At 40.1% G+C, this 27616-nt stretch overlaps 1 long non-coding RNA gene across 5 annotated transcripts in view; it reads left to right on the top strand.

Moving 5' to 3' along the window:
* LOC133316348 (uncharacterized) overlaps window positions 1-11924 on the top strand; it is a 29689-nt gene extending 17765 nt beyond the window's left edge. Inside the window, exons 4-10 of one of the 5 annotated variants that reach the window (XR_009752196.1) lie at window positions 3750-7563; window positions 7642-7765; window positions 8350-8477; window positions 9717-9784; window positions 10167-10224; window positions 11119-11386; window positions 11536-11923. This is a non-coding gene — a long non-coding RNA (uncharacterized LOC133316348). Of the gene's footprint in view, window positions 1-3749; window positions 7766-8300; window positions 8478-9716; window positions 9785-10166; window positions 10225-11118; window positions 11387-11535 lie in introns of all 5 variants that reach the window. The other 4 variants (XR_009752197.1, XR_009752195.1, XR_009752193.1 and 1 more) reach the window with 4 other exon arrangements.
* Window positions 11925-27616: the final 15692 nt, after the last annotated feature.

Below are 27616 nucleotides of genomic sequence, written 5' to 3' on the forward strand. Positions count from 1 at the left end.
CTTTTCGTCTCAGTTACCTTCCCATAAAACCTACGGCAAGGAAGCGTATCAACCCTTGCGGTTTAGGGTAAGCTTTATTCGAAATAGGGAATCTTCAATTTACTGACTCTAAAAGAAGATCATCTCATGATCTCTTTTACTATGCATAGATTCCCGAGTTCCTGTAAATGTCATCCCGATTTCTCTGGTTTACAGATAACCTAATCTCTCACAGAGATCTGACGAATTCCTTCAGCTTATCACCCTAGCGCTGTGCTCTTTCAGGACAAGCCCAACAGTATACCTATGAGTCTCCATGTTTCAGGCAGACGAGGTATACAGTCAAAGCATGTCTTCTAGAACACAATCTAGGTAATAACTTCTGGTCTAAGGAAAGACATACCCAAATATAAAGAGACTACTCTAATGATACTCTCTGTGAGATTTCCTCATAGAGTCTCTTATGTGGGTCGTTTCAGTGCGAGCTATACCCTTATAGATCCACCCACGACTTTAGCTAAGACATCTCCATATCTGTACCTCATGAGGTCTTTACCTTGCATCTAAATACAAGTAGATAAGTCGTGCTAGTCTTACCCGAGATCACTGATCCCCATTCTCAGTGTCTCTAGACCAGGAACATAAAATTAGGAATAAATATCCAGTATCCTTGAATCCTCATGATCGTGATCTCATCACAGATACTCAAGAGATACCTATTTTATTCCAAGGGGTTTATCCAGTTACTCATAAAATATTAACAGTAATATTGAGACAAAATATGAAACAGGATAAATAGTGTTTTTATTTATTTGCGACAATACAAAGGTCCATATATGTCCTAATGTAATTAAAAGATTGTCTCTAGGACATCCATATACTAACAAAAATGTAACGCCTCGTGTATACCCGGTTTGTTAACATATCATCGTATTAAGCTACGCTTAATTAAAATGCAGAATATCTTTTTCTTTTCAATTATGACGTCATTATACTTAGCCAAATCGATTACTTAATCAATTTCTTAAAAACATCGCCTGTATGTAAATTGCAAATAGACATCTAACTGAAATACCTCATAATATAGATAAAGTGAGTATTTATGTCACGGATCCACTACACGTAGTCCGGACAATAATCCCGATACATTAATACAACTCTAACATAAAACAAGATATAATCAAGTCTATGTGGCATGCACAATTCCCATGCTCACCAAATCAACAACACAACCAACAGTCTCAACAGAGAATAAGATCCACATCCAAACATAACAGCATATCAGCATAAGCAGCATAAACATATAACATCTATCAGCTAAGCTCTGGCCTCCTGCAACTAAAGGTCTCAAACCCCGCATTACCTGAACCTGAAATAAGCATTCCCCAAACGTGGGGTGATATCTCTAAACCAAAAATCTCAGTAAGACAAGAGGTCTTCAAGGATCTTCCACCCCAAGCTCACTTACATGTGCAATATAAGTTCAAAAGCAGTAATTTCCAATATAAGTTCCAAAATTAAGCAGTGCCATAGATATTCATGTCATGTGTGTCAATACTATTCTACTGGCCAGAGAAATGTAGGAATACGTCTATTACCCACACGTAGTACAAGGAACACCGCTTGCACCTCACCCACAGCCTCACCATCTTGTATGTACCACATACTCAGGCTTACCGTATAGGTGGAACACCACATGCATATTATAAGGGCACTAGCATATAACAGCTCAATAGCATTTCCAAAACATCAAAAGCATGTAACACAGCATGCATATAACCATACCCCCATGGGACATGGTGGAACCACAACATGGCTAAACCGAGGACACGAAAGCTTACCTTGCAAGCTAACTATCCAATACCAAGAGTCCACACAAGCTCAAGGCCCACAAACAGCACAATCACAATCTGCCCATACCATAATTAATCATCAATAATCATAGTTCAGATTCGACTAAGTGATTAAGGTTTTCTTACTCATTTTAACTCATTTTATGTTGTTTCTGCAGGAGGTATTCAAATACTCCACGAGTAGTATTCGAATACTCCAGCTCTCCAGAAAGTATTCGATTACTTTCATTTAAGTATTCGAATACTACCAAGTATCCGAATACTTTTCCCCCCAGTATCCGAATACTACAGTATCCGAATACCAAACCTCACTGTATTCCAATACTTTCCAGTATTCGAATACTTCTTCAAAGGTATCCGAATACTTTTCTTCCCAGAAAAGTATTCCCATACTCCTGTCATGAGTATTCGACTACCAGATTAAAACTATCAATGCAAATCTTTACGAAATATTCTTAGATTTTACTATGTTAAACTAGAAATCTCAAGCTTTCCAACGACATATCTTATGCCTCAATCGGAGTTGTATAACTCCGGTTATGAATTTTGCAAAGTTCCTACAACAAGCTGAATTTCCAGCAATAGGGTCTCGACTTCAAACATACACTGAGAGAAATTCACTTATCCAATGGATCTAGAAATTTACAAGGTTGTAGCCCTATGTGTTAGCTTCACATAGGTCCAAACCTCACTCAATTTAGAGCTCTGAAGCTCAAGATATCGTAATTTTACTAAACTAGGTCGCTGTTGTCTCGCGAAGTATTCGATTACTGCCTTTTTCTAGGAAGTATTCGAATACTGCCCAAAAAGTATTCGAATACTTCTTCGACAAAATGCAGAAAACTGAGTTTTAAAGGTAAAATCGACCTCCAATGATCCAAACTCGATCTGGAGTCCAAGAACTCCTTAAACAGATGTTTATTAACATGTTATGAACCCAGAAACACATTCCTTTATTCAAATGGTTCAAGTTTTGATTTTTAATTGTTTAAACAAGCTTAAATCATCAAAATTCACAAAAGATGATCATGTATACCTCCAATGCACCACAACTCCGAAAATGGTACAACAAAGAGGTCTCCAACTACACACCAAGGTTTTGACTTTGTCAAGCCACGAATTAACACCAAAGCTTAGACCTTACACCAACAAAATGACTTCTTGGAGCCTCCAATGGTATGATCAAGGCTCACACCACCTCATATCCCAAGTAAACAGCTCCAAGACAGCAACTCCACCTTACCACAGAGGCCACAATCTCAAAAATGAGACACTCCACACTCTCACTAGACCAACTCTCACAAGCTAAAGTGTTTTGGTAGAGAGAAAAGGAGGAAAGATGATTTCTTTTGTGAGTTTACAAGGGAAGGAGCCAAAGAACAGAGGAAGTCTGGTCAGCTGCTCAAGACACTCACGTAGAATAGCATATGGCCTAGGGTTTTGGGCCAAAGTGAGTATTTATAGCTCACTTAAAATTAAACACACAGTATTAACGAAAATAGCTACGCTTAGCATTTTAATCTCAAACTTTAGATTCTGAACCTACTCATTTTTCTAAGATTTATCATATTTTTATTTTATTTTTCGGAGCACCTTTCCGGTACGCGCTTTTCCATAGCCAGTATCAGTTCTGGCACCAGTTCTCATTATTTTAACTTGAAACTTGAAATCACAGTCCTACATATTATTCTAGGAATATTCATGCACTTATTATAATTTTCTGGGATACTTCATCGGTACGCATTTATACCGACTAGCAGAACCGATTTCTGCACTTTTCGTCAGAAAAGCGACTTTCAGCATTATTACTCACTTACTATAATTATTAGAGTCTCATAATAATTATTAGGGTCGATTATAGAATTATTTCCTAATTTCACATAATTAATTTATTAACTTCCTTAATTAACGGTGCAGGTTCTTACATTTCCTGGGGCGATATTTCCCTTATGACGCGCAGTAAAGGAAATAGGGGGAGTTTGATCAACTGGTGCAAGGCTCGTTGATTGTGGACGAGTACTTGCTAAGTTCAATGAACTGGCCTAATTTGCACATTTTCGTATTGTTATGCCAACCCTGACGTTTCTAGCTTCAAAGTTTCATAGGGGACTTAATGAGGAGATAACTGATCACATTGTTGGTGCTACATCTAGAGATTTTGGCACGTTGGTTCAGCAGTGCCGTGACATTGAGGAGGTTTGCATAGTGAGCAAGGCCAAGAGGGCCAAGGTAGCTGAGATTAAGGGAACCAGTGGTTCCACTTCCTAGAGAAATAGAAAGCATGGAGGTAAAGGTAAGGGGAAGCAGTTGGTGCCTAGGCAGGCGCCAAATCAGTTCAAGAGGAATTCGGCTCAAGGGAGTGCAGCTATACCTCCTACTCCTAGATGTTCGGGATGTGGGAAATTTCATGTTGGGTCGTGTGCCACCAACAGGTCATTTGTTTTCATTGTGGCAAGGAGGACCACTATGCCAGAGATTGTCCATCGTCTACTGCGAGAGCTGCAGCGGTTCAGGCGATCCCATTGCAGATGATTCCTACTGCGCGTACAGCGGCACCTGTTGTGCCACCTACCACTGGTCGAGTTTACACTTTGTATAGACAGCAGTCGGACAGAACTCCGAACCTTGTTCGAGGTACCATTTCTGTTGGTGGTTCTGCTGTTGATGTGTTATTTGATTCCGAGGCTACGCATTCTTTCATCGCCCCCCGATTGCTGCGGGGCTTGAGTTGCCCAGTTTTGTGCTTTCTCCACCGTTGCGGGTGACCACCGCCACCTGAGAAAAGTGTGATACCTCCGCTTGACATCGAGATGTCGTGTTTCAGTGGGATGACCGTGAGTACTCGGTAGATCTGACAGGATTGTCGATGGCTAATTTGGAGATCATCCTTGGCATGGACTGGTTATCCAAGAATTGTGTGATGATTGACTGTTGTTCAAAGCGCGTGGTGATGTCTCAATGTGATTCCACAGCCAGTTCCTTGCCTTATATTTCAGTGCTGCAGGCTAGGAGAGCCTTGAGAGCAGGGGCATTTGGATATGTCATGTTGGCAGGTTTGGTGAGTGGGACACAGGAGAATATCACTGGCATTCCTATGGTGAGGGAATTCCTCGAGGTGTTTCCTGAGGAGATTCATGAGTTTCCGCCACAGAGGGAGATAGAGTTCTCCATTGACCTATTGTCTGGTCTGGGGCCTATTTCTTTAGCTCCATACCGGATATCTCCACCATAGCTAGCTGAGCTGACGAAGCATATTGAGGATCTTTCGGTGAAAGACTTCATCCGACCGAGTGTGTCTTCATGGGGAGCACCGGTTATTTTTGTTAAGAAGAAAGATGAGACTATGAGATTGTGCACCGATTACAGACAGCTGAACAAGGTGGAAATCAAGAACAAGTATCCCCTCCCTCGTATTGATGATGTGTTGGATCAACTTAGGGGTGCTTGCATGTACTCGAAGATTGATCTCCGATCCGGATACCATCAGATTCGGGTGAAGCCGGAGGATGTCCCTAAGACAGTATTTCGTTCGAGATACGGTCACTATGAGTATTTGGTGATTCCGTTTGGACTCACCAATGCGCCCGCAGTGTTCATGGATTACATGAACCGTATTTTTCAGCCTTATTTGGATCGGTTTGTGATCATCTTCATTGACGATATCTTGATTTACTCAAAGATGGAGGAAGAGCATGCGGAGCACTTGAGGATCGTGTTGCAAGTGCTGAAGGAGAAAAAGCTTTATGCTAAGCCTTCGAAGTGTGAGTTTTAGATCAAGTCAGTGAAGTTCCTTGGGCATGTGATTTATGATGAGGGAGTTGCATTGGATCCTAACAAGATTGAGGTCATGTTGGATTGGGAGAGGCCCAAGACGGTTACAGAAGTTAGGAGTTTCTTGGGTTTGGCTGGTTATTACAGGATGTTCATTGAGGGATTCTCCAAGATGGTTTTTCCTTTGAATCGCCTTACCCGGAAGGAGACTCCATTTGTGTGGATTCACGAGTGTGAGGAATGCTTCAGGAGTTGAAGGAGATATCCTTCCAAAGGTTGGTTTTTTAACCCATTCCAACGTCCAAGCATGCATTTTTACACTTTTTTAGGTTCATATACAGGGTGGTTACTTGTTTAATTCATTAAACATGCCAATACATATCTTTTAATCATTAAAACTCATGATCAAAGATTGGGAACACTTACCCAAGCTCAAAACAGCCAACCAAAGGTGCTCTTGGAGCTCACAAGTCAGCTCCAAGATACTGACTTCAAGGGTGCACGAAAATGCACTACAAGGTGGGTCCTATCTTCACAAAGATGACCACTTGGAGCTCCCACAAACAAGACAAGGCTCCAACAACCCAAGCAAGGAACTCAGCCCCAAAACTCTTCCCCAAACAGTACCCTCAACTCAGCAAAACTGAACCTCACCGTCCCAAGACACCCACTCAAGTGTTTACAAGGAGAAAGTGTGAAGAATTAAGCAAAAGATGGCAACTTGGCTCACAGGAGGTGGAGGAAGACAATGGAACAGTGTTTCTGGTCAGCCACCAAAGAGTCTCACGTAGGAATGCATACATGCCTAGGGTTTTGTGCTAAAATGCATATATATACCCACTTAAGAATTAAACACACAGTATTATCATTAATTGCTACGCTTAGCATTTTAATCCCAAACTTAGGATTCTGGACCTACTCAATTTTACAAGATTTATCATATTTTTATTATATTTTTCGCAGCACCTTTTCGGTACGCGCTTTTCCATAGTCAGTATCAATTATGGCACCAGTTCTCATTATTTTGACTTGAAACTTGTTTTACAAGTCCTATATATTATTCTAGTAATATTCCCACACTTACTATAATTTTCTGGGATACTTCATCGGTACGCATTTATACCGAGTAGCAGAACCGGTATCTGCACTTTTCGTCCGAAAAGCGACTTTCAGTATTATTACTCCCTTACTATAATTATCTAAGCCTCATAATAATTATTAGGGTCAATTATGGAATTATTTCCTAATTTCACATAATTAATTAATTAACTTCCTTAATTAACAGTGTGGGTTCTTACAGGAAGCAGGGGGAATTCGACAGGTTGGTACAGGGCTCGTTTTCTGTTGATGAGTACCTGGCCAAGTTTAATGAGTTGGTTAAGTTCGCTCACTTTCGGATGGAAAGGCCTACTCCGATCTTCTTGGCTGCTAAGTTCCGTAGGGGACTTAATGAGGATGTTGCTGGTTACCTCGCTGGTTCTGCTTCAAGAGACTTCGGGACACTGGTGTAGCAGTGTCGAGACATCGAGGACTTCTGCAACTCGAGTAAGGCCAAGAGGGACAAGATCGCTGAGACGAAGGGAACTAGTAGTTCCACTTCCTGGAGGGACAAGAAGTTTGGGAGCAAAGGCAAGGGAAATCAAATGGCGGCTCAGAAAGCGCCAAATCAGTTTAAAAGGACTTCTGCTCAGGGGAGTGCAACGAGACCTCCCGCTCCCAGATGCTCGCACTACAAAAAAATCGGCGTACAGCGACATCGATTTAGCTAGCTTTGAATTGAATGTGGCAAATATAAAAAAAATATAAATAAAAAACAATCGCTAATGAAGAATCTCTTTCTCTCTCTCTTTTTCGTTTCCCTCATTTTTTTGTAAAAATATTACTAACATTTATTAAACTCTTGCTTTTTTAATTTTTTTTTTCTCTCTCTCTCTCGTCTTCAAGGTTCTCGTAATAATAGGTACTCTCTTCCTCTTCTCTGCATCTCTAAATCTAGGGTTTCTTTTCAGCAAAATTTGTATAACCGATCCATTATCAGCTGTGTTTCTCTTATAGATTCTCACCTATCATTTCAATTTCAAAATCAAAAGAAGAAGAGAAGGCAGTGTTGCACCTCTCTTTCTCATTTTCTCTTCTCTAACTCACACATCTCAATCTCAGAGGTAATTTAGTTTTTTATTCTTTTTGTTTCTTTGTGCTCGCGAAGATTTGAAATGTACACTTTGTAATTTGAATCATCTACTCTTGTTTGTCTTTTTGAACCCTAATCTCTATGTTCACTCTAGTGTTTGTTCGTCCAAATCTGTTTGTTTCTTTGCAATTTTCAATTTAAGTTTTGTGAGATTTTAATTTTAGTTTCAGATTCTTTGCGACTTGAAAGGTACGCTTAAGTTTTCTTGTTTAATTCAGTTTCAATTTGGTGATAGTCACAATTTTTTTAATTATGAAATGTTGCTTTGCTTTGGGGATTTAAAGTAATTGAACGATGTGTTTCACCATTTTATATGTGTGTGCATTTTGAAAATTTTGAAAAGCTTTTCATTTAACTATTCCCCATGCTAGTTTGGTAAAACTCTTCCTGAGATAATAGTTTTGGCTATTTTATCATCTGCAAAAGATAGAAATCGTTATTTTAAATTTTGTTCTGTTATTTACCTAATCTATATTTTCTTTTGTTGCCAATCCCCAAATGAAAAGTTCAAAAAGAGAATTGAAGATATTCTTATAGTATCAATGACGATAATAGGTTGAAGGAGGAAATTGATAGGCTTTTACTCGAGGAGGCTGGCTTTCAGAATTGAGTCGATATTCCTGAGGATGCACCAGGAAAGATTTCTTCAAAATCTTTTCCAAGGATCCTAACCTTTTAAATAGGTATTTGTTATTTAAGAACTTATAAAAAGTGTTAGGCTATTTAATAGTTGTTGTAGTTGTAGCTCTGGTACTTGATTTGTTATACAACTTTTAATTATTGTTTAGTTAACTTTTATAATTTGTTATATATCATTGTTACAGAGAAGAAATTAAAAAAAAAATAGAAAATAGGACTTAGCCAAGGAAAACATAATTATGCACTTTGTACTGGATTCAATTATATATTGTCTACTTTGATTTAATAATCCTTCCTTGTGTTTAAGTCTTGATATAAGCGAGTTATGTTATATACATACTTGAACTGTCATATAAGATTTAAAAGTGCAAATATTTAATCAAGTTCCTTATGTAGGTTATTATAATCATTCATTGTAGGCTCACACAAGATAAGCATGTGATGAGTGTGTTGTATTTTGGGAAGACAAACTATGAGTTTCCTTTATGCCTGAGTCATATAAATAATTGAGTTTTTGGATCCTATATTAATTTGTTTAATATCTTATATTTTTAACCTTCGACAATAAATAAATGAGTTGTCTAAGCATTCCTTGATACAAAAGAATATTGAGAGCTTAAAGATGGGCTAAACATCAATAATAGAACATAGCAATTTAAAAAATATAGAATTTCAAAATTTGGCCTAAATACAATATATTTTGAAAATTAAGTGCAGATTCATTCTTTTGCATCAAGAAGATAGAGTTCCAAAGATTTAGCCTCTATAACAATGTTGCTCTGCTTTGTGTTTTGTAGGTATTTACGGTTTGTTTCTATTTTTATAATTTGTTTCCTATTCTTTATATTTGCTCTATTGTCTTTTACAAGAAAAGTTTGTGGTCTGTGATGCAAATTTTTACCCTCTACCTTAAATTTGTACACTAACTTGTACCTTTTATTTATCCTCATCACTTGGTATTTTGGAATTTTCCGCTTTTTTTCTGGCCCAAACATAAGATGCAAATCTTTATCCTCTCTCTTAGTTCTTTGTTCACTGCTTGGTTGCGTGAGTGGAAACTGAATTAATAAATCACTCTCCTTTATAGTTACAACATCTTTGTAAAAACATAGGAGATATAAAATGTTCACTTCTTTATAGTTACAACAAATCTTTATCCTATCTCTTAACTTTTGCAGTTGATATAAAATGTTCAACTCATCACTTCTTTCTATTTTTTAAAAATAATTATCCACATTTTTCAGCCTTGTATGCTTATGTGTCTCGTATAATATATGTTGTAGATTCTCTCGATTCAATGGCATAGAGTAAACAACCAAGGGGTGGTGATTAGCAAGAAGTATATCAAAAGGTAATATAATATTTTCTTAAATATATATTTCTTCAATAAGTTGAGTTGAACATGAGGAATTTGCAAAATAATCCATAAAATAAAATAATGAAGATTGGTTGCTTATTTTGATTGACTAATAGAATACGAGGAAGAAGGAAAACTTGGAAAAAATTGATAGAACTATTCATGAAGGGAGGGACGTGGAGAGGCGATATGATCTAATGATAGGCTTTACATGTTTTGCTTTTGATCGTTCTTTGTAATCTACTTAATTCATAATATAGATCTTGCCCTAATTTGCTTGCTTTCTTGCCGGCATTCATGAGTAATGACTTTCCATTTCTTGAGTGTGCTTAAGACATTACTGATTCTTATTAAGATTTATGTGCTTACTGTGCAGGAAGGTCGAACAAGTTGCATTTGACTAACTTATTGAAATGGCTTACAGAAAGAGATTGGTAATAAACTTTCCTTTCCTAACCTTTTTATTGTTTTTTATTGAGATTTACAAATTTCCTTACCATATTTCTAATCATTAAATCTCGTATTGTTTTCAATACTTGGTTGTATAGTTTGGACCTTGCACGAAGTCTCATGCAGAGCAACACATCTGGTTGCTCTGCAGTAACTGTTGACTCTGACATTCTAACCATTACGTTCTAGGGTTGGCTTCATAAAGCTTATGTGCTCAAATACCAAGTATATCTTTATTAGGCTTAAATTCAGTGTAGGGACTGAATTCCTACTAGCTTAGTCGTATAGATGTATTTTTCTTAGCATTACGCTATTAAGTCAAAAGGAAAAGGATGAAGTTAAGTTCTATTAACAGATGCATCTTATTCAGAACTTATGGTAGATTTAGATAGATTGAAAGGTGTTAACTATCAGTGTCTCTTTTTTTGGATGTGACATATAATTCAGTTTGTATTGTTGGTTATTTTTTTCTTGGTCATAAATGCGAGTAGTCCACAGGTTTGGAAACAACTTATGTAGTGGTTTTTATTTTTTCTTTCCCTACTTTTTATGGTTAATTTGGAAATACTTCACAGTTCACATTCCATATGCTCCCTCCTTTCCTATTTCCCTTCTTTTCCCAATAATTCTTACTAGTTTTTATGATATTGGAGGTCACATGATCATATTCACTATCTTTTATATGTGACAAGGGCTCACAAATAAACAATTTCTCTAAATTTTATGTAGCCTCTTCTGGTTAATCAATTTTGTTTAATTATGGGTAGTGAAGTTACAATTCTAAGGTCACTGCTAAATGGTAATATTATTTGAATGAATGAGTTAAGGCATTTCATAAGTCATTACCTTGAGATTTCTATTAACTTAAATTTTGGCAGGCAATGCAGAGGAAGCAAAAATTTAAAAGTTGCAGTTCACTAGGTGTCAAAACAAGTTGCTCTAGCTTTTCTCAAGCGTACTCTTGGAAGATGTAAAAGATATGAAGAAGCTGGCATTATTTGTTTTAATGAACCTACCCTACAAAATATCTTGTTCGCACCCCCTTCTACTGAGAATGATGCACAATCTACAAACTGCATTGTCTCTGGGACAAGCAGTAATGCATGTAACAAATCTTCCCATCATCATGTTGAAGCCAGAAATGAGGTATTTCAAAATTCTACTTTTCCTTATTTTTATAACGTTGTCAGTGAATGTATTGTGATTCTTTTAACATAATGGTCTTGAAATTTTTGCTAAGTAATTTGTCGGTGTTGGTTGGTTCACTTTTTTTTTGTCTGCTGCTACATGTGCAGTTTCTAGTGCTTCTGAGACATATGATTGCCACAGAGATTATGTAGATAGGGGACTGGTTGATTCTTTTCAAGGTTCAATTCACTCATCAGAACAAGCATCGTCAAGAATTTGTCCATGTTTATATTTTGTTTTGTATTTGATAGTTACAAATCAATAGAATTGTAACTTAATTAGTTACTAACGTTGTGATTATCAATTGGATTTTTCCTCCCTAGTTACTTAAAGTTATTTTGCTAACATATTTAGAATGGTATGAAAGTTGATACCATTAATAGCTTAGTTATTTGAGGACTTTTCCTTTGGTCTAAATCTTTCCTAAGAATCCACTTATGTCATTTTTATATGAAATAGCAAAGCACTTGTGTGCTTCAGATGCAAAATATTTTAGTATCTTTGTTTCCAAGTTTGACGTGCAAAGATAACACTAGAGATTGAATTTTTTAATGTTATATTTTTAAACTATATTTAGTTTCTCTGGTCTGTTTTTAGAAAGGTTGTCTTCCCTGCTTGTCTATGCCTTGTATGTTGCAATAAATGCTGTTTTCGTTAAATTTCAGCAAGTAAAAAAGTAGCCACAATATAGTGTGGCTATTTTTTTAAAAAAAATTTAAAACTATTTTAGCCACATTTGAACCGTGCCAAATTTAACTTTAATTGTAGCTAAATACATGCTACCACACTGAATCAGAATGTGGCTAAGTAAAACAAATAATGTGGCTAAAATATTGCTACGCCATGATTAGCCACATTTACAAAAAGTGTGGTAGCTTTTGTTTGCCACATTTTTTATGTGATTTAGCCACATTTCGGAATGTGGCTAAAGAGCGATTTTTTTGTAGTGTCGGGGTGTGGGAAGACTCATTTTGGGCCGTGCTTGTCAGGCCAGTTGATATTCTTTCATTGTGGCAAGGAGGGCCACTACTCCAGAGATTGTCCGTCGTCGACGGCGAGAGCTGTAGCAGTTCGAGCAGTTCCATTACAGGTGGTTCCCTTTCCACCTACAGCGGCACCTGTTGTGCCATTTGTCACGGGGTGAGTTTACACTTTGGATCGCAACAGTCGGACCGAGCTTCGAACCTTGTTAGAGGTTCTGTTTCCATTAGTGGATCTTCTGTTGATGTATTGTTTGACTTCGGGGCTACGCATTCTTTCATTGCTACCCCGATTGCTGTGGGGCTTGAGTTGCCCATGTCTTTACTTTCTCCACCGTTGCGGGTGACCACCGCCACCGGAGAAATGTGTGATTCTACCATTATTCATCGCGATGTAGCATTTCAGTGGGATGGCCGTGAGTTCTCGGTAGATCTGACAGGGTTGCCGATGGCCAATTTGGAGATTATTCTAGGCATGGATTGGTTGTCCAGAAATTGTGCATTGATTGATTGCTGCGCCAAGCGAGTTGTGATGTCTCCAGGTGATGCAACAGCCAGTTCCTCGCCTTTTATTTCATTACTGCAGGCTAGGAGAGCCTTGAGAGCAGGGGCATTTGGATATGTCATGTTGGGCGGTTTAGTGAGTTGGTCACAGAAGGATATCACCGGCATTCCTATAGTGAGGGAATTCCTCGAGGTGTTTCATAAGGATATTCTTGAGTTTCCACCGCAGAGGGAGATAGAGTTCTCCATTGACTTATTGCCTGGTGTGGGCCCGTTTCATTGGCTCCATATCGGATGTCGCCACCAGAGTTGGCGGAGCTGAAGAAACACATTGAGGACCTTTCAGGGAAAGGCTTCATTCGACCAAGAGTGTCCCCCTGGGGAGCACCGGTCATCTTCGTGAAGAAGAAAGATGGGACTATGCGATTGTGCACCGATTACAGGCAGTTGAACAAGGTGACAATCAAGAACAAGTATCCTCTTTCGCGTATTGATGATCTGTTAGATCAACTGAAGGGTGCTTGTGTGTATTCAAAGATAGATCTCCGGTCCGAATACCATCAGATTGGGTGAAGCCGGAGGATGTCCCGAAGACTGTGTTTCGTTCGAGATACGGTCTCTATGAGTATTTGGTGATTCCTTTTGGACTCACAAATGCACCCGTTGTGTTCATGGATTACATGAACAACATTTTCCAGCCGTACCTGGACCAGTTTGTGATCGTCTTCATTGACGACATATTAATTTACTCCAAGACGGAGGAGGAGCATGCTGAGCACTTGAGGATTGTGTTGCAAGTGCTGAAGGAGAAAAGGATTTATGCTAAGCCTTCCAAATGTGAGTTTTGGCTCAAGTCTGTGAAGTTTCTTGGGCATGTCATTTCTGCAAAAGGAGTTGTAGTGGATCCGAACAAGATTGAGGTTGTTCTTGATTGGGAGAGGCCCAAGACGGTAACTGAAGTAGGGTGTTTTCTGGATTTGGCAGGGTACTACCGGAGGTTCATCAAGGGATTCTCCATGTTGGTTCTGCCAATGACTCGCCTTACCCGGAAGGAGACTCCATTTGTGTGGACTCACGAGTGTGAGGAATGTTTTAAGGAGTTAAAGGAGAGACTGACTACCACACCTGTGTTGGTCCTTCTTGATCCTGCTGAGGAAGTCGAGCTTTACACCAACGCCTCCGGAAAGGAGCACGGATGTGTGTTGATGCAGTTACGCAAAGTGATTGCCTATGCTTCGAGGTAGTTGAAACCTCATGAGGAGAACTACCTGACTCATGATTTGGAGTTGGCTGCTATTGTGTTTGCTTTCAAGATTTGGAGGCATCATCTTTATGGCATGAAGTTTGCTGTGTTCAGTGATCACTAAAGCTTGAAGTATTTGTTTGATCAGAAAGAGCTGAACGTGAGACGGAGAAGATGGATGAAGTATCTTAAGGACTACGACTTTGAGTTGAAGTACCATCCTGGAAAGCCCAATGTGGTAGCTGATGCTTTGAGTCGGAAATCCGTGAGTCTATCCAGTTTGACCATGGGTGACTAAGACATCATTGAGCAGTTTCGAGATCTGACGGTGACTTCCTTGTTTGGGGGTGCACTTCTCGAAATGGAAATCGTGCAAGTTGAGAACGAGCTCATGAAAAAGATCAAAGAGGCGCAAGTGCAGAGAGAGTGCCTAGATTATGTGAAGAACCAGGACGGTGTGTCTTGGAATGAGGATGGACTGTTGACCTTTCAGAAGAGGATTGTGGTTCCTCGAGGTTCGTTGACTGTTGAGGTGATGACAGAGGCTCATAAGGGCCAGTTTACTGTCCACCCTGGTGCTACAAAGATGTACCAAAACTTGAAAAGGAATTATAGGTGGCCGGGCATGAAGAAGGACATTATTGTTTTTGTGTCCAAGTGCTTAGCTTGCCAGAAGGTGAAGATAGAACACCAAAAGCCGTCTGGTAAGCTTCAACCTCTTGAGATTCCGGAATAGAAATGGGATAGCATTTCCATGGACTTCGTGGTGGGATTGCCGACGACTCAGGCTGGTTATGACTCTATCTTGGTCATTGTGGACAGATTGACCAAGTCTGCCCACTTTCTTTCGATAAAAGTGAGCTTCACTACTGAGCAGTTGGCCAGACTATATGTTCGCGAGATTGTGAGACTTCACGGGGTGCCCGAGAGTATCATTAGTGATAGGGACCCGAAGTTAACATCTCGGTTCTGGGAGGCGCTGCAGGAGGCTTTTGGTACAAAGTTGAGACTGAGTACAACCTATCACCCTCAAACTGACGGACAGACTGAGCGGACCATCCAGACATTGAGCTAACTGATGCATGTTTATGATTTAGCTATATTTCATGATTATGCCTGATTTTCCTATTATGACCCTTGTATTGAGACTTGATGATTAAGATGTTTATTTGGTGAGCATAGGGGTTGTCCATGCCACATTGATTTCAGACTTGTTGGTTTATTTTGAGTTGTACTGATGTATTTGGATTTGTCCGGTCTACATGTTGTAGTGCCGTGACTAGATACAAATATATCTATTGAGGTTATTCAGTTAGTTGTTTAATTCCAATTTACATACAAGCAATGTTTTGAAAAAGAAATAAGTAATCAACTTGTTTAATAATAATGACGTCATAATCGAAAAGAAAAAGTTAGCTTTCGCATTTATTTAGCTGTGCTTAATATCGTAATATGATAACAATCCGGGTATACACAGGGTGTTGCATTTTATGGTATGAGAGAACTTTCTAGGGAAAAAGCCTGTATATATTGCAATAACTTAGGATGCTTTGCTGTGTGTTTTTGTCTTGTGAGTTTCTTTTGGGCTTTACTATGATGATGCATGCGTGACCACATTGTGTGGGCCTGATCAACTCATTCTTTGTGTAACATGTGCAGAGTCATGGTACTTCCGAGGAGGACTCTATCTGGGTCATTGTGGACAGATTGACTAAGTCTGCCCATTTTCATCCAGTAAAGGTGAGCTTCACTACTGAGCAGTTGGTCAGACTGTATGTTCGCGAGATCGTGAGGCTTCACAGGGTGCCCGAGAGTATCATCAGTGATAGGGACCCGAAGTTCACATCTCGGTTCTAGGAGGCGCTGCAAGGAGCTTTTGACACTCAGTTGAGATTGAGTACAATCTATCACCCTCAGACTGACTGACTGACTGAGCGGACCATCCAGACCTTGGAGGACATGTTAAGGGCTTGCACTTTGGAGTAGGGCTCAGCAACGGATAGGTACCTGCCATTGGTTGAGTTTTCATACAACAACATTTTTCATTCAAGCCTGGGCATGGCACCCTACGTGGCGTTGTATGGGAGGAGGTGTCAGACTCCTACCTGTTGGTCTGAGGTTGGAGATAAGGAGTTATTTGGTTTGGACTTTGTCTAAGAGACCACCCTGCAGATCCAGATGATCAGGGAAAAGCTGAAGCAGGCACAGAATCGCCAGAAGAGTTACTATGACAACAAGCATCGACCACTAGAGTTCAGTGAGGGTGAGCACGTGTTTGTGAGACTTTCACCTGTCACCGGTGTTGGTCGGGCCCTCGGAGTGAGGAAGCTTAGCCCTAGATTTATTGGGCCATACCAGATACTTGGTAGGGTAGGGCCTGTTGCCTACCAGCTTGCCTTCCCTCTGAACTTGGCCAACATCCACGACGTGTTTCACGTGTCTCAGCTTCGGAGGTATATATCGGATCCTTCTCACGTGGTGCAACCTGATGATGTGGAGGTTTGGAAGAATTTAAAGACTCCCGTCGGACCACTCAAGATTCTTGATTGTGGCGAGAAGAAGCTTAGGAGCAAGATCATTTCTATGGTCAAGGTGCAATGGGAAGGAAGAACTCCTGAGGAGTGTACTTGGGAGCGAGAGGACAAATTTCTCCGGCAATACCCCGAGTTTTCGGGACATGTATGCTTCTAATTTTGTGGACAACATTCTTAAAAGGTGGGGTGAATGTAAGGACCCGCACCGTTAAATTACGAATTTAATTAAATTAATTATGAGTTAAGAGATAAATTCCATAATTGACCTTGAATAATTATGAGAGAGCTTAAATAATTATAGTAAGTGATTAATAATGTTGAAAGTCGCTTTTCTGACGAAAAGTACAGATATCGGTTCTGCTCCACGGTATAAGTGCGTACCGATAAAGTATTCTAGAAAATTATAATAAGTACATGAATATTCCTAGAATAATATTTAGGGCTGGTATGTCAAGTTTGGAGTCGAAATAATGAGAACTGGCGTCAGGACTGATACTGGCTACGTAAAAACGCATACCGACAAAGTGCTGCAAAAATTATAATAAAAATATGACAAATTGATAAACCCTTGGTTTATGGTGTTTTAAAGCATGAATTAGTTTAATTTGTATGATTAAATGGATAGAAAAGAGGGTTAATGTCCTAGAAAGTCCTAAATACAAGTTCTAGAAGCTTTATTGAAAATTTGCATTGTTCTTGTAGGGAAATGAAGCTCAATGAAGCAAAAGAGAGAAGGAAGAAGATTCTGAAGAATGGGAAAATTCTAAGTGTTGGGCGCTAAAACGCCCAAAGTCAAGAGTTTTAGCGCCCTGCTGTTCAAAAAGATGCTGGTGCTGAGCGCTAAAACGCCCAAATCGAACATTTTAGCGCCCTGTTGTGCGAAAAGGTTATGGTGCTGAGCGCTAAAACGCCCAAATCGAATGTTTTAGCGCTCAGAACAGTTAAAAGTGGTTAAGCATCCGTCAAAGTTGAGCGCTAAAACGTCCAACAATGAGCGTTTTAGCGCCCAAGTCAGTTTTTGGTTGTTTTTTAGTTGTATTTTATAACTCTATAAAAGGCAAGGGCCTTCATATCCTATCATATTCTCATAGATTCTCTCTCTCAGATTCTAATCTGACCTTTCCCATCACACTAGGAGAGGGGAGATCAGATCAGATCTTTCATAGATGTGATTTGACTCCTCATTCTCTCTGAATTTCCAAATTCCTTAGGATTAGTTTATGTAATAGTTAGTACTTTCCTATGTAATTGCACTTGAAGATTGAAGACTCAACTATCATGACAATGGAGTTTGATCTTTCTTCTTCCTTTGTTTGTATTTCAATTATGTCTGAGTAGAGTCTTTTGTAGTCTGATTCAATGGAACTCAAGTTTGAATTTATGAATGGTTAATTAGATGTTTTGTTTATCTATTATGTGATTGTATGAAGTTGTCTTGATTAATTCTTCATGTTGATAAATAGTGTAGAACAGACATGTTTACATTGTTTCTCTATTTTTGACAACTTCATCATTAGTGTTCTAGTAGTCAATACATTGATGCTAGGATTCTTATGTGGTCTTAAGACTTTAGTGATTAATGCATGTATTAAGAAAGGAATCACCAAGACATTGTGGTTTCTGATTAATGTATCTATCAGGGTAGTAAGATATTACATCTTGAGATGATAAGAAAAAGGTTGATCAACATCACATAGTAGGTAATTCATTATGGAAATTGGTTCATCCATAAATTCATGCTTGAGGGAAATTGACATCTGACTACTTGTTTAAATTATAATCACATTCTATTTGTTTATCTAGTTTTTATGCAATTCAAATTAAATTTCTGGTGACAAGAAATCAATGCAATTAATGAACTTTTGGTTGATTCAACTTAAGTACATATGGTTAGTCAGTGCTTGAACACAAATCCTCGTGGGAACGATCTTTACTCATCATTTTATTACTTGTTTGACTAGTGCACTTGCTAAATCTGACAACACAGATCCGAGAAAAATGGCTAGATTCAGAATCTTAAGTTTGAGATTAAAATGATAAGCGGAGCTATTAGTGCTAATACAGACGGATTAAACTTAATCCGCCTATAAATACTAAATGGCACAGATTTTTTGGGCATTTTGCATACACCCTACGTGCCTCCCTTCTGATATTGAGCTCCCACTTGCCACCCTCTTCCTTCTCCTTGTGAACCCATGCAAAACTCATCCTTTCATATTGATTCCTTCTCCAAAACAATGTAAACACTTGGGTGTGTGATTGGTGAGGGGGAAAGGGGCCATCTTCTGAGTTGTGGTTGCTGTGTGAGGGGTTTGGGGTGCTGCCTCTTAGTTTGGGTGGTGTAAGAACCATTTCTTGAGTCGTTGATGCTCCAAGTAGTGAACTTTGTGAAGAAAGGACCAATCTTGAAGCTCATTTTCGTGTCCTTGTGAAGTCAAAATCTTGGGAATGACTTAAGAGCTCCAAGAGCACCATTTACTTTTGTTTTGAGCTTGGGGTATGTTCCTAACCTCTGATCATGAGTTTTCTTTGTTAAAAGTGAAGTCTTGGCATGTAAAATGAGATGAGTAGGTAACCAACACCATCACTGACTTAAATATGTCTAAAAATGGATTCTTGGACGTATAGTAGCGTTAAAAATGCAACCTTGGAGTGATATCTTCGCGAAATGCAGAAATTGCTTTCTGTCGCGAAATATCCGGATATGATATCCATATATTGATATCCGGATATGGGGTTGGTGATATCCAGATATAGATATCCAGATATAATATCTGGATATGGATATCCGGATATGGCCCCGACATATATCCAGATATTCTGAGAATTTCTAGTTGGTGACTGTTCTGCTCATACAAAATGGTATTTTGGGTTGTGGACTCATGATTGGTTTAATTTGAACCTCTGTAATAATTGATCTAAGTCAGAATCAATTGGATTAAGGGCTTATGGCTTTGAGAGAAGCCTAATGGCATGAAACGAAAAAGAAAAAGTTGTCGTTGTGTCATGAAATTTTAGATTATGAATGTTGATATGATTGATGGTCTAAACAGTTTTTGATTTTGCTGTTTGTAGGCCTTGGGCTGGTGTGGACCTTTGACTTAGGATTGATTACTTAAAAGGTAAGCTTTCGTGTCCTCGATTTTGCCCATTGTTAGTTCGACCACACCTCACGGAGGGATGGTTTATATGCATGCTATGTTTTTGTGAAAATATGAAATGATTATTAATATGCTATTGAGCTGATTATTTGAGTGCAAGTGCCATATGATATGTATGTGGTGTTCCACCTAGACGGTAAGTCTGAGTATGTGGCGACATACAAGATGGTGATTTTGTGGGTGAGGTACATGCGGGGTCCTTGTACTATAGGTTGTAGACGTATGTAATCCCTACATTTTGTTCTCTGGCCAGTAGGATGTTGACACACATGACACAGATATATGCTGCATTGCACAGATTTTAGAACTTATACTGCTTTATATTGTTTTAGAACTTATATTACACATGTAAGTGAGCTTGGGATTGAGAGATCCTTGAGGACCCCTTGTCCTACTGAGATTTCTTTTTAGAGATCTCACCCTGTGTTGGGGCACATTTTCAGGTTAAGGTACCTCGGGCGGCAGGAGGCCGGAGTTGAGCTAACTGATGCATGCTTATGATTTAGCTATTTTTCATGATTATGTCTGATTTTCCTATTATGACTCTTGTATTGAGACTTGATGATTATGATGTTTATTTGGTGAGCATTGGGGTTGTCCATGCCACATTGATTTCAGACTTGTTGGTTTATTTTGAGTTGTACTGATGTATTTGGATTTGTCCGGTCTACGTGTTGTAGTGTTGTGATCCTTTCAGCCCATAACTACACATATCAAATCTCCCATACCATTGTTTAGGAGACTTATTCAGCCCATACAAAGATTTTTGGAGTAAAAATACCTTATTTTCAGATCCTTTCTTTATGAAGACTTATGGATGCTCCATAATGATAAGCTCGTCTAACTTACCATGTAAAAATGTAGTTTTCATGTAAGTTGTTCTAATCATAAATCCAATGCAACTATTAGAGAATAATATAAATTATTAAAAATATCCTCACCCATCGCCTTAAGATTTTGGGATGAAGTGATTTTTAACATGATATTACAGTCTTAGTGACTAAGTGGTCACGAGTTCGATCCTTACCGCCCCCACTCGTGGGATTAAATAAGCACAAGATAAAAAATAAAAAAAAATTGGGCATGTGCAATATCCACGCTTCAAACTCAAAAGACTCTTGCCTAAGGGAGTGTGTTAAAGAATAAAATAAATCATTCAAAAGACTCTTATCCAATACCTTAAAATTTTGATCTGAAGTGATTCTTTCGAGCAACAACAACAAACAACATTATCTAATTAATGTATGTTTAGCTAATGGAAAAAAAATATATCATGACAATAAATACCCTATACCTGTAAGCAGCCTTTTGCCCCTACTCTAGCCTTGTACTTGGTTTTCTCAACACTAGGAACAACAAATTTCTTTTTGAAAACCCACTTAAAGCTAATGATCCTCCTATTCTTTGGTCTATCCCTAAGGGTCCAAGTTTGATTCTTTTAGAGGGAGCTCATCTGCTCTTCCATTGTCTCCTGCCATTTGTCATGTGTGTTCATCCTCATAGCGTCATTGTAGGATGTTGGTTTATCAACATCAAGTTCATTTGCTACCTACAAGGCAAAGGCTATGATATAAATATGTGTTAAAATACTAGGCAGTCTAATAGACCCCTAGTTCTTTCTATAGATGGTAGATAATCTAAGAGGTCCTGATCCTCTTGATTATCCATAGGATCAATCCTTTCAGGGACATCCGAGGGTTAATGATAGTCATTTTCTTGCTCGTCATCATCACCATTATCAATGTGATCTATAAAAGGACCAAAAGATCAGGGTTCTTCTACTATGGGCTCATTTACGGTAGAATTCATTGCTGATTCTTTAAAATATAATACTGCAATATCAATTTTGGACCTGCGTGCAAATGGACTGAGAGATCATGCTTGTTTTCCGTACCAAGAGTTATTTTTGCATAAAATTTTCTTTTTTCCAATTTTCATTAGTTATTTTTATGGATCAATTATTGCAGGGTGCACTGTGCTTGCTCGCAGCTTGAAGGTGATTAACGAAGCTTTAACCTCTCTAGATTTAGGATTTTATGAAATTAGGGTACGAATGTGTTGTTTAGTATTTTTGGTTCATAATGAAATTATATCATCTCTAATCTCTTCTTTATCAGATTCAAGGTATTATGGAGCTTTTGTAATCAGCAGATAATTTCCTAACATCACGTGGATTTAATTATACTTAGAGAGCATGTCTTGGACATGACCGAAAAGAAAATCAACATTTTTCTCTAGAAGATATTATACTTCTCAATAACTGTTATATACTAGAGCAGTATTTTCTTTATTTATTTTGGAGGGAGGGTTATTTTGCATATTTGCTGCCGGCAAGTACTGGTAAGAGGTCGTTTACAGTAATTTATTTGAGTTCTAACCATTCATTGAGGGAAAGTATAGAAATTTGTATCAGTGTACGCTTTTAGATCTTCAAACGGGCTACAGCCATTGCATATTCTGTTGATCTTTTTGATGAAATAGTTGACCCACAATAGTTTATGTATTATCATTACCATTTCACGTACAACTTTCAAATCTTTAGGCTTGATAAGTTGTCAGCAAAAAGGTGTTCCATGCGGTTTTCATTTTTTCTCCGGCTAGGATGTTTACTTAAATATTAAACATTGATTGCCGAATCGTGAGCTCGATTAGTTTATTTTGCTATATAACTTTCAATCAATTGTTTTATATATATAATTTTTTCCAAACACGCATGCTAACGATGCAATGTAGTTTTTTATTAATAGCCGTTTTTTACTTGGTTGGTCAATAATATTTTATCTGTTAAAATAAGGTTCAAAGTTTCATTCAATAATTACAACATACGCTTATTTTAGTAAAAAAGTCCTCCGGCTATGCTACTATATAACCCACCTAAACCAATTATATTCACGTCAGAAGCAGTTAAAGAATTCTATACACTCAAACCAATTATAGTCACGTCGTTTCCAGTATGGCTTCACCAATCAAATTCACATTGTTCACAGCTTTTTTAATTGTTTTAGTTATGGGTGTTGCTGCTCAAGAAGATCTTCCATGTGAAATTTTTTGTGCCGATGATGCGAGCAGCATAAGTAATCATGCAGTGATGGGTGGACTCTTTGCCTTTCTGCTTACAATTCTCATTGCGAGAGATTTGCTTTGAGAACTGTTCCAGTTTGTTTCAACAGCTCCCCATTTTTCTTCGTGCTTGTTTTAGTCTTGAAATGTCATATACATTTTGGACTTCTCTATGTTGTTTGGAATTGTGTATTAATAAGTTGTGATTTATCTGTAGTACTATATATATATATATGCAGCATTGTCAAGAGGGTGAACCGGTGATATGCTTCTTTGTAACGTAAAAGTCACGGGCTCAACTTCCACAATCAGTTTCTTTACAAATATACAAAAAAATAAAACTGTTTATAAGGATTGCCCATGGGATATGACGGGGAGTGGTTTTTATATATGCATCATTTTCATTGTAATAAGTTGGAATTTTATATAAATAAGTTGTGATTTATATATAGTATAAATGCAGTGTACCGTTTGGTTCTGTGAGCCCACTATGTACCCTTTGAGGATAATGTTGTTATATGGATGGTACCTCTAGCTGAGATAATGACCAGGCTAGAAGGTATTATTCCAAGAACAAGTAAGCAGATATCAATGGCAGACAAATAGTAAGGGTATGACTTAAGAGTAAATGGGCGTAATAACAGTACATAAAAGATGATCTTCCTGCTGTGCCCATGAGGGCTATTTATAAGGAAAATGGTGTGGGTTGGTGAGGTGGGGGTCAGCCCTCCTTGGGATGTGTTCCCCTGATGGCAGTGTTAGGCGCGGTTGGCGCTGCCACAATGGCAGCGCTGCACCCACTGCATCAGGCGATGTCAGCACTGGCAAAGGGGCAGATTCCTTTGCAGTGCTTATGGCGACTGCCTTTAGCGGTTAATGTCCCAAAGTGGGACATTTTGGTGTATCTCTTGGACGTGCTGCAGTCTTGGAGATCGTGAGGGTCCACGTCAGCCCTAAGGGCTGACGCGGAACAAGTCTGAGGATTGGGCCTGAGCAACTGGGCCGCTCCAGTGCTTGGGCCATCTGGAACATGAGCCCCCCAGCTTGACAGCAACCGTAGGATGGTGCCAAGTTAAATGCTTTGGGCGTTACCTTTAGGGCGAACACCTTGATTGATATCGGAAGAGTGACAGTTTGTCTCTAGCTCCTCCCAGGGTATTTTGGGTTTTCGTATTTCTGGAATTTCTGGCGTTTTACTTGGGCGTCCTTCGAGAGGGAATCTACTACAAAGCCCCTTATCGCCGTGGCGCCAGGAGCTCCCCAGCCTGGTAATGAGCGTAGGCTGGTGCCAAGGTAGGTAGGATTTGACGACGCCTTGTTTGGCGATGTGAAATATTTGAGCATGGGCGATTCCTTTTGGTGATAGTTGTAACAAGGTCATTGATGACGATGATTGGTGGGTGACACCCAGTGAAAAGGCTGCCGCTTCTAGCACTTTAGGAGGCTTTTCAGTTTTCGAGGAGTCGTAATGATGAGTTTTCCCATCATTACTATTTATTGCAGGCATCCAAGCGTCACAAGGTTCGGCGCATTAATGCGACGCGACTGGTGACCTGTCCTTTGAAGTGACCACTTTGCCCCGTTTTCTCAACCGCCCGTTGCACGATGGCTGTGTCATCGTACGGTTAAGTGAGGAGGACTTACGCGTGTCTGTGCGAGACCTTCTCTTGTCCTTTTGAAATGACCACCTTGCCCCCTTTTCTCAACCGCCCATTGCACGATGGCTGTGTCATCGTACGGTTAAGTGAGAAGGACTTACACGTGTCTGTGCGAGACCTTTCTCTTCCTCTTTCTGTATAAAGGGGGAGACCCTTTGTTGGGGTTCTTCCTTACGCGAAACCTACACTGTTGCGCTTTTTGCTCAAAGCCTTTGCTTCCTATCCTCAGTTCAGTGTGATAGTGCCGGTTTTCTTTCTCTCCTTTTCTGCAATTCTCAGATATAGTCCTTCTTCTCTTGTCGTTTCTATTCTTGTTTCTGGTTGTCTTCTTCTCCTTTTTCTGCTGTATCGATGGTTAGGTTTACAGAACCTATCCCTGGTCTCGTACTTCTTGAACCGGAAGTAGAAATTAAGGAAGAGGAGTCTGATGAGGCCTTTGAGGCACTGGGGGATAGTGCAGTGGGGCTAACAATGCGAGAGTATCTGGCTAGTTGCGCCCCAAGTCGTCCTTTAATTCCTGGGGTTGAGAAGTTGCCCTATGGGAAAGTACCCGAACTTTTGGGATTTAGTGAAGTGGAGATTCAAAATCTCCTTCCCGAAAGAGCTTTAGGTCCTGTGCTCCCGTATGCTGGTGAGGCGTCATGTTCTAATCCCTGTAGTGGGCGCCGCAGGTTAGTTGGTGAGGAGAGTTCCAGATCTGGCGGGCGTTCGCCTGCCGGCTCTAAGAGGCGAAAGGTTGCTTCACGTCGTCGTGTTTCGCGGCGTTCTGATCTCGGAACTGGGCGATTAATTCGACCCGTATCCAACATCAACCGCCAGCGACAAAACCGTCCTTTAGAGTGTTATTTCCACCCTCGCCCTTCTTCAGTTGCCCTTCGGACGTCTCATGGTCAAATTCCTCCCATCCCCAAATCTTTCCATCGTCGTATGTATGATGAGTCCACAGAGAACCGTTTAGGTAGATACCACCCGGAGGATGGTCGGCTTATAAGGAATGGCGTGTGGGACGGCATTTTTGAAGACATAGGGCTTTATAAGATACCGCCTGCTTGGTGGCCTTCTAACCTGAGCTATTCAGATTTTTATTCAAGTTCATCAGACACCTCGGATTCTGATGGTGAGTTAACTGTGTTATATTTTTCTTTTTTCTTTTTGTTGTGCTTGATGTGGGGGGTGTTGGAGGTGACAGGAGTGTTGATAGGGTGAGTTGGACTATCCCGTTTCCTTTTGCAATGGTCTTCTTGGCGTCAGTGAAGTTTAGAGGACTGACTGTGTGTTTGTCGCTCCTAGGTAGGACTTTAAAAGACTTTCCAGACTTATGGCGACTGTTCAGTCGGACGACGGTCTCGGGGTGCGGGAATGGGTTGATCCCGTGGTGGCCACAACCTCTTCAAGCTACTCTGACAAGGGTATCTTACGCAGCCACTATAAAGGTGAACCCAGCTTCAGCATAACTGAAAATGGTGCAAACGAGGCGAAGTGGCAACCGGTCGCGGTCGGTGCTGATCGTCGGGCCTGTGACGCGCCTCTTATGGCGCTCCGATCACGGTGGCGATTTATGGTGTAAAAAACTCACTTTACTGATCAGAAAGTGAGGTTTCTGCTGTCCGAGTTCGAGATGGAGGTGTTATCTCACTTACAGGTCGCGCCTTCGCAACTGCATCCCAATGCTTGGGCGTTTGTCAAAGTTTTCGAGAGTATATGCAAGTATTTCTATATGGCCTACTCTGTACGATCATTCTTCTACTGTTTTCAAGTGTCGCCATCCAAGAAGACGAAGCTTGGCTGGGTTTCATTGAAGGCGGGCAATGCGATTGGATCAATATTTGCCCAGTACGCCAACTCTTATAAGAATTGGACGCGTACCTTCTTTTGGATTGGACCAGTGTTGGGCGAGGGCGAGCTCCCTTTCTTTGTTCATCCGTCGAGTGGGGAGTGTCGGTTTCCCCTATATTGGACTAAGGCTCATTACGAGACGCCGGCCGGTCAGTACTCGTTTGCTCTAGGGGTCCTGTCTCTTGGGGAGGTACAGGCGATCAATTGGTTTTTGGAAGTGAAGGGGGGTCTTGACCGGTGGCCCACGAAGCAAGTGTTGTGCCATGGAGGTGTGGTGGCGTTCAATGTTGTTTTTATTTGTGGCGATCTATACCGTCGTTTCTTGTGTTTACTCTTGTGTTTGTGCTAACTTGTGTCTTGTTGTTTGTAGTTGGAAGCATGGCGACCGATGTGTTGAAGCTTGCACGTGATGCAGCAGCTAAAGTGAGGGCCAAGCAGGGTGTGGCGCCTTAGACTCAGACCATCCTCCCTTCTAAAAGGAAAATCTTGGACAAGGGGAAAGACAAAGAGGTGAGACCGAAAAAGAAGAAAGTTCGTTCTGCTGCTGACATCCGTGCTGATGAACTTGAGAAACGGGCTAATCGCCCCATTATTAAAGACTCCATTGGCGTGACTGGCCATTCTTCTGCCAGTGAATCAATTTTTGGGTATGGATTACGAGGTACGACAGCAAGCTTGACACCTCCCAGATCTTCCCAGGCGAGACGCATTGAGCCTTCTGGGGGCGGTCTGACTCGGGACGGCGCTTCTGAAAATGATCAGGCGATTAACAATGCTCCAGGCAATGGAGGGGATGACCACCCTCGTGAGCCTTCTGAGGCTGTAGGTTCACCTCCTCTTTCCGAAATTCCTGTGAGCAGGGCGCTCCGCTTGTCGGAGAGGGACCTTATCCACGGATTCCCCAATATCAGGCGTCCTAAGATGGTAATGTATGCGAATTTCGACCGTCAGCAGTTCATGGACTGTACCCAAGTGATTATTTGCCGTATCCTGGGCCAATAGGAGATTACCCTGGATTTTGAGGAACAGTGTTCCCAACAGGAGGATCGTCTTGTTGATTTGGGGCGGCAGGTTAATAGCTTGACCGCTGACGTGGGGCGCCTTGGCAAAGAAGTTGCCGATGGAAAAGCTTCTTCGAAGTATCTGTCCGCGAAGTTAAAAACGGCAGAGGATGCGGTGAAACTATTAACCGCCGATAAAAGCAACCTGAGT

Source organism: Gastrolobium bilobum, unplaced genomic scaffold (genome assembly GCF_033153095.1).
Source record: "Gastrolobium bilobum isolate Gb01-03AN ecotype WA unplaced genomic scaffold, APGP_CSIRO_Gbil_v1 utg281794, whole genome shotgun sequence".
Lineage (NCBI taxonomy): Eukaryota > Viridiplantae > Streptophyta > Magnoliopsida > Fabales > Fabaceae > Gastrolobium > Gastrolobium bilobum.